General features: G+C 45.9%; 1 long non-coding RNA gene across 1 annotated transcript in view; it reads right to left on the minus strand.

Moving 5' to 3' along the window:
• Positions 1-9,706, minus strand: part of LOC112548079 — a 24,168-nt gene that overhangs the window by 1,263 nt on the left and 13,199 nt on the right. The gene's annotated exons all lie outside the window — the stretch shown is intronic.

The raw sequence follows: 9,706 nt of genomic DNA on the forward strand, positions 1-9,706 counted from the left end.
GTTGGTTGGGGGGGGTGTGGATGGCCAGCCGCTACTGCCACTGCATGCTTCTCCCTCCATGTCTGGCCATCTGGGCAGCACCTGTTTGGCCCACAGAGGGGCACCGCTGATCTTGCCCCACCCCAGCCCTGCTCCTGTGAGGTGGCAGCATGGGGTGGTGGTACTTAATCCCCGCCCGCCCTTGCGTACCCCCTTGGACATTTCAAAGTACCCCTGGTGGTATGCGCAGCCCCCCAGTTGACAATCCCTGCTATAGTAGATGTAGGAAATTACAGAAAATAAAGGTAAAGTTATTTACCTTCAACTGCTGAGCTTTTAAAGGAGTCCACATGCACCTATTTTGCCTGGCTTATATGCACTGCATACTTCATCCAGCTATCAAAAGTTAGGCAAACATCTCTCAGTGCCCCTCCAGAAAGAACCTCCAAGGTCTGGCAGTCCCAGACTATGACACTAAAACATAGAACTGGACATCCCAGATATCTCCTGTGTTGCCTAACTGAGGTGCCCATGGAAGTAGTCTTCCATATTATTACTATAACACATGGGATGAGATGTAGACATACGGCACAAATGCAGAAACAAAGCACAACAGCTATCCCTAATTACTTAAACACACAGAAAAACACACCAGGTTTTTCACCTGGTGGTACAATTGGATAGACAGATCCTGTACATATCCTGCTGGTATAAGGAGCAACAAAGGTTCACTTCCAAGGGAGAGAGACTTAGGGTTTGAACAACCTCTGTTCTTCCCTGACTTATTTGACTTCAGAATATTGTAGTTGAGAGGAGTGAAATAAAATTGCATTGCCTACCCAAGGAAAGAGGCACATAGATAAAAAAAATTCAACTTTCTCCAAGGGTTGGTTGTACTGTTGGTAACTGTTGGCAATTAGCTAGACATGCACTAGCTATCAGTCAATTAAGGCTGAGAATTAGAATGTGCTTTCTAACACTTAAATACGTATCTATAGCCCTAGATTAAAGCTATCTTAGATATAGCTATACAAGGTGAAATCTCATTTCCAATAGCAGTGTAGGGATAGTTTGAGTTCTCAAAGTTTAACAACAGTGATAAAAAGGTGATTAAATGCCCCACAAATGATCATGTTCCCCTTATAAATTCCATACATAACTATCTTGAATTTACTCCATAAACTCTTGGCCAGTCCCATCTGCATCACAAGACAAAAGATATTGAAGGCCAACAATGGATGTAAAACTACTATCAAGGAGGTCCACCGCCTCAGGAATTCATCAATCACTGTAATCAATGCTGTCAAAGGTTATGTCCATTGTAATCTATACTAATGACAATACAGGACAATTCTTACCAGATAGCTTTTGAATGCTTTGTCCAACCCAATTTTAAATGACATGTGAGCTAATGCTGTCGTCATTTCTCCTGGGAGACCATTCAAAAAGCCAGTAGAGTTTCCCTAGTAAGACTGTTTCCCCTGACATTAAGCTTAAAGAGTTTTCTTATAATTAACCCATATAGAAGGAAAGTACTTCCTGGCCTCTACTGGGAGCACTTTTACTAGCTCAGCTGCTGGTTGAAACTTCTTGCATTAGGGTGCATTGGGGGAGGGGAGGGGAGGGGAGGGGAGGAGCAGGCAGTGTTAAAGTACATGGCTAATAATTCTCTTCACGTTGACTTTGACTGCGGTTATGCCAGAAGAGAAAAGAAGCCACAGAGTACATTGGAATTACTGGCCATATGCACAACTAACTCAAGGTTCCCTTGTGGTAAGATCCTACCCCTCAGGTTTTCCAAGAGGATAGGACTGGACTCCACCTTGGTGACCTCTCCAAGAGATTTCCTTCTGGTTTGGGACTGAATCCATTGTCTCTTCCTTTACTCATGACAGTCATATCTGGAAGCATATTGTATACTGTAGGTTGTACATATTTGAAAAACAGCTCCAGAAATTGTGTTGTACTAGTCAAGAAAAAAATAAAAGGAAATTCAAGCAGAACATTGCTTTTCTTTTTTATGCATAATTCAAACACTTATTTTCTTCCAATAAGCATAAGACTACATGCACGGATTTCACTTTGATATGTTAACATAGCTAAAAGTGAGTGATGCCAATGGAGAGAACGCTCTTATTTTAGGAAATCTAACGACAGCTGGTGAAAAGAACAAGGTGATGTATAAAATGCTAAAGTACAATGATCAGAAAATGCATTACTTCTGGTAAGTACCAGTCTAGTTTTAGGAGTGATTTGTGCAATATGTAGCCGGCTTTAAGACTAAGAAAATATTCCAATATTTTCTTTCTTTCTTTCTTTTTAAATAGGGCTGTGGTTTTCAAGGGTTTCCAGAGAGTTTCTGTGGGACTTGATCCCTAATTTGTTTGTAAATCCCAGCCTCATCTGTTCATCAGTACTCCCATAATGTCTACAGGTCCTAGACAAGATTAGTGTGCCACTGCATTCAGTACTGTGCATGTGAAAGAAAAGGCTTTTGTACCAAAGAACAAATGTATTAGCTTATACTATGGTCAGTAGGTCAACACAAGCTGCTCCTTAAGCAAAGCAGAGAGGTAATGTTGTTAACCACAGACCTCCTTCACTGTTGCTTTACTGGAACGTCAGTGGGAAGGGAGGGCTTTCGACACAGACAGGGGTAGGCTCTGAGTCAGGCACATAGGACTTTGCACAACATGTTTATTTTTCAAGATCTTGTTCATGCCCTACAGATTTTTTGCTTGCATTTTTCTCATTTTGAATATTTGACCTCCCCCACCCCCGGTTGAGTTAAGCTGAAGACAATAAACACAGACCAATCTCAAAGTCTCCAGTCAGTTCCTGCTTTTTTAGTTCATCTTTGCTCTTGAGCCTGGACAGATACAGAATAACAACATGAAAACAAACCTCCTTGAAAAGTTCCGCCTTTCAACTAAGATTAAAATGTGTTTATCTGCTAGGCTGCCAAATGTCCTGTGTTCCAAAGGCGGTGGGAACCTTTAAGGCTTTCACAATCACAAACCCGGATCCCCTTTTAACAGAAGAATAGATGTTTTAACAAGCAGAGCCACTCATGCACTTGCTGAAAGTGACTCCAGCTTGTTCACAATGACACAACTATGTGCACAGCCACGTCATTGTTAGGGGCATAAAGACTGCTGCAGGTAAAGCATCACTAGAGATTTCCAAAAGAGGGATAGGAGTGCAGTGAGATTTCAGTCCAGCTTTCAACGCTCTTGGGGGCTATTTGATGACAAGGATTAGAGCTGCTTTGCCTCAAGGAAGGGGAACTGGACTGTCCCAATTCAGAGGTCCCAAATCAGAGGTATAATGATGCAGCCTGGCACCTGGGGCAGCCAATACACACATAGGGTTAGCAGTGATTTCCAGATGCTGCTACACCACTGGTGTGATCATGTGGCTGCAGCTGGCCATTTTTTTCTGCACCCCCTCCCTCAAGCTGGTGCCTAGGGTGACTGCCCCAATCACCTTGCCCTACTCGCAACTGGCTGTAACTAATGATTTGGAGAACTGGAAGTCTTCCTATTGTGAGGAGAGTGCAGCAGTCCTTTACCCTTTTGGTTGGAGCAATATACTCCCACTTTCCTCCCCCACCACCTATTCCATCTATTTCCACCCTGATCACCTACTCAGGTTGGTGTGTAGGAAATGGCTCCTCCCATTATCTCCCTACCTACACACTAAAAGGGACAAAAAATAGTAGGGACAAAAAATAATAACCCTACTTCTATGTGGCTAGAGCCACAACAGATAAGTACAGACAGTCAAAAAACCTGAGGCTGAATTGAATTGGCCTTCGCAGGTTAGTTTAAGTTGCATAGATTGAACTGATGAGCAAGCGAACAGACATTCACTTTTGATTCAAGAAATGCAGCCACATACCTGCAGTGGCTCAGGCCAGAAGTTGTGTGGTGGTAGAGCTCACCTTCCTGCTCAGCCGGAGCAGACAGCTTGGGCCATCACTAGCCTGCCCACCCTGTGTCGGGTGGGAGAGTGTGTGGGGAGGTGCAAAGCATCTTGGGATGCTGAGGGGCTCTGAGTTAATTTAAATCTGGAGGGGATCTGGGATAGAATTTCAATAAACTGATTTAATTTCAATCAGTTAAGTCTGGTACTACATCCATCCAGGTTTATCTTAAAACTGGTCAGCCATTTTGAAAGTGGTTTATGTGCACTGAACTCCTGTTGTGTTATAGATTTGAACTCGTTTCTGATCACTTACACTGGTTTATGTGTAATTTCTGTCCCTAGCCAACCTTTAGCTAAATAGGGCTTTAATGTGGCTCTTTGCCGGGTTTTGTCCCCATATGCAACTGATTATGTGCTGAAGCAATCTAGCCCTTGGTGATTTGGATTAAACCATTTCCAGGAAAGATTTTTGTGCAAGCAGTAGGAATTTGGAGGTCATATTTATACATATTTCAGGGATTTAGAAATGGCTTTAATAAAGGTTGTCAGTTAATTATCATAGAAACCCAGTTTCTCTTCAGCATAAGAATAAATAAGAGGGAATACATATCTGAAGTATTTATATTATGACATGACACATGCTGCAAGGAGTTTTTCCTGCCTCACTTTCTGAACCAGAGGAATTTGCCACTCATCAACTGATGTACATTTTAACCTCAGACTTCACTCACTCCATTACCCTTGCCCTGGCTATTCAATCAATGTAAGCCAGGAAAGCCTTGTTGAAATGACTTGCACTTCAAATGTAACTCAGTCGGGGTGTCTACACATGCATTTACTCTGGCTTAAATCTTTAGTTCCAGGTCAAAGCAGCCTGCCATGGTTCCCTGTGGCCACTGGGGGGAGATCCAGTCTCCAGTCACATGCCTGTCAGCATTTGGCAGCCATGCTGAGGCCAGAGGCAGCTGCCAGCACTCGGTGGCCATCTTAGAAGCTCACCCTTGCTCTCTGATCCCTGGCCAGCCCCTTCCCTGTGCAAAAGCTGCGTACCCAGTGCAGGGGCTGCACATGGCAGCTCCTTCTTTGCCAACCCTGCCTCCCTGCACCACATCTGCCCCTGCCTCTGCCCCATGTCCCTGCCCCGAACAGCAATAACCAGTGCCCCATGCTCCTGCTGGCCATGGTGCTGGCCCTACTGTCCCCCTGCCCAGGCCCTAGGACAGCCATGCACCTGCCATCTGGGCACAGGGCACTAGCTTCAGGAGGCTCTGCCTGACCCCCTCCACCTGCACTCCCTTCTCCTGCCTGCCTTGCTGCCCACACACCCCTGACCTGCTGCCCACCTCCAACACTACCCCAGGATATGCACGTGGGTGACATAAAACAGCTTTATTTCCTGAACAACCCCCGTTCCCATCCATCTTCCCTCAACAAACAGCCCCCCCCACCTCCTACATCAACAGTGCCCCTCCACCATCCTTCCCACCCACCAACAGTAGAAAACCCAAGTCCCAAACTGTCCACCCTGCTCCCCAGGTCCTGGGGGTGGGGTGGGGTGGGTTCCTGCTGCAGTGCAGGTGGCCAGTGCTTCTGCAGGGTGGGAGGCACCCCTCCTGGCTGCCTGTCTCCAGGCCCAAGAAGGCCAGTGCCCCCTGGTGTGGCCATGCCTTGAACCTCTGGTTCCTTGGCAGTGTGGAGCCAGGGTGAGTGGTGGGGCCAGGCCTTGGTGGGAGGTGGGAGGCAGCAGAGCTGGGGCAGGGCCAGGGCCAGGGGCTCCTGCAGGTGGGAGGTACTGGAGGATCTCCTCCCAGATGCTGGGAAAGGATTGCAGCAGGATGACAGGTGGGGTCAAGGGGCCCTGCTAGGGCTGGGGCCAGGGGCCAGTAGCAGGGGATGTAGACACACCTGCCAGATTCAGGAGTGAATCCAGGGCCTGGCAGTCAGCGTCCACAGCCACCACTGCCTGTCCCTGGCTCTTGGCCTGCTGCTTGAGAAGCATGATGTGGCACTTCTCAAGGGCCTCCATCCAGCCCTGGTACTCCCACATCACCTGCTGGAATGCCTCCTCCCAGGCAAAATCCTCCACCTACCATGCCAGCTCCTGCTCCTCCCACAACTGGTCCTGCACTCCTGTGCCTCCTGCTCCTTGGTCACCACCACCAGCCACTGGAGTAGGATGGTCTGGTCCTAGGTATGCCGCTGCCAGTGCTGGCACATCTGGGCAGCTCCAGAAGTGGTTGGTGGTGACCTGGACCCTGGATCTGCACTATGGCTGGTGGCCTCTCCCCCATGTTCAGATGTTGGCCCCACAGAGGCAATAGACAAAACCCTTTTATGAGAGTTTGCAACAGTTGAGAGATAAGATGCTCTGCACCAGGTGCCATGAATCACAGCTGGCATTGATGCCTTCCTTGGGGTGTTAAAGGCCCAATCCCACCCAGCTGTTGGTATATGCACTGCCCAATAAAGTTTTGAACTATGTCCTGCTTCTCTGTGTGCTGTGGGGTAGGGCCTCAGGGACAAGGGAGTGCAGGCAGGTTGGGCAGGAAATAGGGGCAGGAGCCAGGGCAGGGACTGAGAGTGCCCTCCCCACAGTGTGGGATTTACCACATGTCCAGGGCTGGCAAGACTGGTGACACAGTGTGGGACTCCCCATCAGCATGGGCAAGTGTCTCATGGTGTCTGTGGCCCGTGGTGGTTGGTGGCCTGGTGCCCAACCAGGGGCACCCCCAGGGAGGAGCTGGTGCTGCTGGTGGGTGGTGATGTCATGGCCAGCCACTCCTTGTGACAGGGCAGTGGGGTGCAGAGCTGGCAAGGTAGCCATTGGCCAGGGGTCCCTGAGCTGCTAGTGGGTGCAGCAGCCAAGGAGATGGGCAGGGTAGGGTGCTGAACACCTGAGATCCTCTCCTCTGGGGAGGTGTAATGCCCAGAGGGGTCAGGGTGAAGCTTGGGCTTGTGGCTGGGCAGACCCAGCAGGGAGGCCCCTGGGTTACTGCGCAGTAAGGCATCTACATGCATGTTACTGCGCAGTAACAAATCAGGTGTAAATACCTGCATGATGCAGGTATCAAATTTATGCACAAGTTGGTGTAAATCCCATATTTACTGCACAGTATTGGGTGTGTACATGTAGACGTGCATCTATACTGTGCAGTAATTTTGGTTACTGCGCAGTAAATGCGCACGTGTAGGCACACTCAGTGTTTCACATGATTCAGAACTGTGTGCAAGGTTTGTGTTCAATTAACAGTAAGCTCCCTCCCACTGAGTTGTTGCCATAACTCAGTTGAAGGTTAACTCCCTAATGGCTATAGCAATGATTATGGATTTGCTTGGGTTTTGCTGTCAGAGGAAAAAGTTGTCTATTGTTTTAATTTGGAATCCTTTACAAGTATGGAACAGAAAGCCTGACATTTATTTTTATTTATGATAATAAATAACCGTTATGAATAAATTGAATAATGCAGAATACATTTCATTGTTGTATGTCATTTATACCTTGCGGGCCAAATCAGCTGTCATTTTGCTATGTGCAACATGAAAACATAAGACATTTTTGCCCTTGTCTGAAATTCTATAAGTACTTTGGACTTATTTAAACCAAGAATAGGTCAAATCAGTATCTGACTGAAAAGTCAAAAATAGCTGTTAGTTTCAATATTTTCTCCTTTCATGTTGTCATGAACTTCTCTACAAATATATGTCTTTATACCAGAACATAGGGGTAATAAATGATCTCTGTGTGAATGCCAGATTTTTCTGTGGTATTTGCTGTTTGTCAGTCCTCATTCTGTTTAAAAACATTTAGTCTTCTGATCACAGAGAAGAAAGAACACCATGTGGGTTAAGTGATTAATCACGCACCAGGAAAGAATCAAAGCGAACAGTTCACAAGCCCTCCCTCCTTATGCTGGAAAAGGGTTGTCTCAACTACAGTTATAGTAAACATGTAAAAATGAAAAATATATTTAAAGATCTGCTTCATAACCAGAGGAAAGAGCTAAATCCCTTCATTCACAAATGAATAATTTAACCAGCTTGACATAAAACTAAAAAATCTGTTAAGAATGTAATAGTGCAATTTTTGTTTTACTCTCCATTTTTTATACAACTGTTTAAGTGTAATCCTGTGGCTGGAAGCTCTGAAAGTATAGAGCAATCTGACTGGAGACTTAGAAGCCATAAGATCCTGGAGAATATTAGAATAGTGGTTTTCAACCTTCTTTTTCATTTGCAGACCCCTAAAAAAATTGAATGGAGGTGCAAACCGTTTTGGAAATTTTCAGTGGAGATGTGGAACCCTTTGAATTGTAAGCATGGGTAGTCACATACATTTGTTTAATCATAGTGATCTTTTAGAGACCTATTAAATACAGTCTGTGGACACCCAGGGGTCTACGGGCCACAGGTTGAAAACCACTACATTAGAGGGAAAAAAGCCCCAGAGAGAAGGGAGCTCTCCCCCATGCAAGTTATCTACCTGTCTGATATGACAGCTGGGGACAATTTCATTTACTATTGTTAAGTTTTATAATTTGAGTAGAATAAAGAAATGCTAGTCATGTTTGAAAAATTGATGGAGGAGTGAATTATGTTGAATATGTCAGCAGTCAGGGACTGCTGTACCCTGTAGAAGTTGGGTGAAGAAGTCTTGGGCAAAGAACAGGCAGAGAATGAAGGGGATGGGAAGGAAGAGAGAGCAAGGAGGACAACAATGATCATCTATGAGTGTGGATGGTGAGGAGCTAGTTGGGGCCATGCAAGCCACAGGTCCTTCCTTAGGGAAGAAGAAGAGAAAGAGACTTCATCTAGGCATGTATCTCCGTTGGGGTCACTGATTAAGGACTCAGGGTCACTGATTCTCCCTAACAGAGCTGTAACACTGTGAATCCTGTGTTGATCTGGCCTAGAAAGAACTGAGGAAGGCTGGAGCCTCAGCAACAAAGACTGGGAGTGGCAGAGCAGAAGTTATTTGGAAGAAGTATGGTGCACTCGCTGCAGTTACAAGGAAAATCACATTGCTTAGCAGGGTAACAACCACTGTCCCTGCCACCAGTAGGGCTGCAAAAAAGGTGAGCTGCTTGGGCAAAAGCACTAAGCTGAAAGTGGCAGCCTAGACAGAGGACTCTGGTAAGGGCTTCCCTGCTCAGCAGTGGCAGTATAAGAAATCAGCTTGTCTGCTATCCAGATTCCTCAGAGTTAGGACAATGAACTGTGAGTAGGGTGGAACATAATGGTACCTCAGCTCTGAGAAGATTTGGTCAGACTACTGCCAAAGAACCCAGGAGAGCCTCTTGTTGATTTGTTATCCATGTGTTCCCAAGTTGTTGCTAGTGACATTTTCTTTTTCCCACAGTAAAGTTCTGTTTTGTTTACTTCTGCAATTCATTGTTTATGAGTAAAGAAATGTGGTTCACCATGACTGCCCAGATGGTGTAATTCAGTTTTCTCAGGTTTCTGGTTAGGGGGGCTCAAGCTGGTATTATTCAAGTTATTAGTAGAACTTACAGAAGTTGAACCCAGCCCTTTTTATTGTCAAATGGTGTTTGGCAGAAAAGTTACATTAGAATGTGAACATAATACAGTTTCCTTTCCATTGCAGTCCTGTCTTTTTGAGTCTATTTTGAACAGAGTTTATTTGTTTTGTTTTCACATGTATAACTTGAAATACATGTGAAATCACAGTGTCCTAATTTATTAGAGCAGGGGGTTTCAACCTTTTTTAATAAGTGTACCCTCAGTAGCTGGATACCAAGTGGAAGGAGGGAGGGGGGAGGGGCTGGATGCAGAGCGGCGGGGG

This window comes from Alligator sinensis, unplaced genomic scaffold (genome assembly GCF_000455745.1).
Source record: "Alligator sinensis unplaced genomic scaffold, ASM45574v1 scaffold1598_1, whole genome shotgun sequence".
Taxonomy (NCBI): domain Eukaryota; kingdom Metazoa; phylum Chordata; order Crocodylia; family Alligatoridae; genus Alligator; species Alligator sinensis.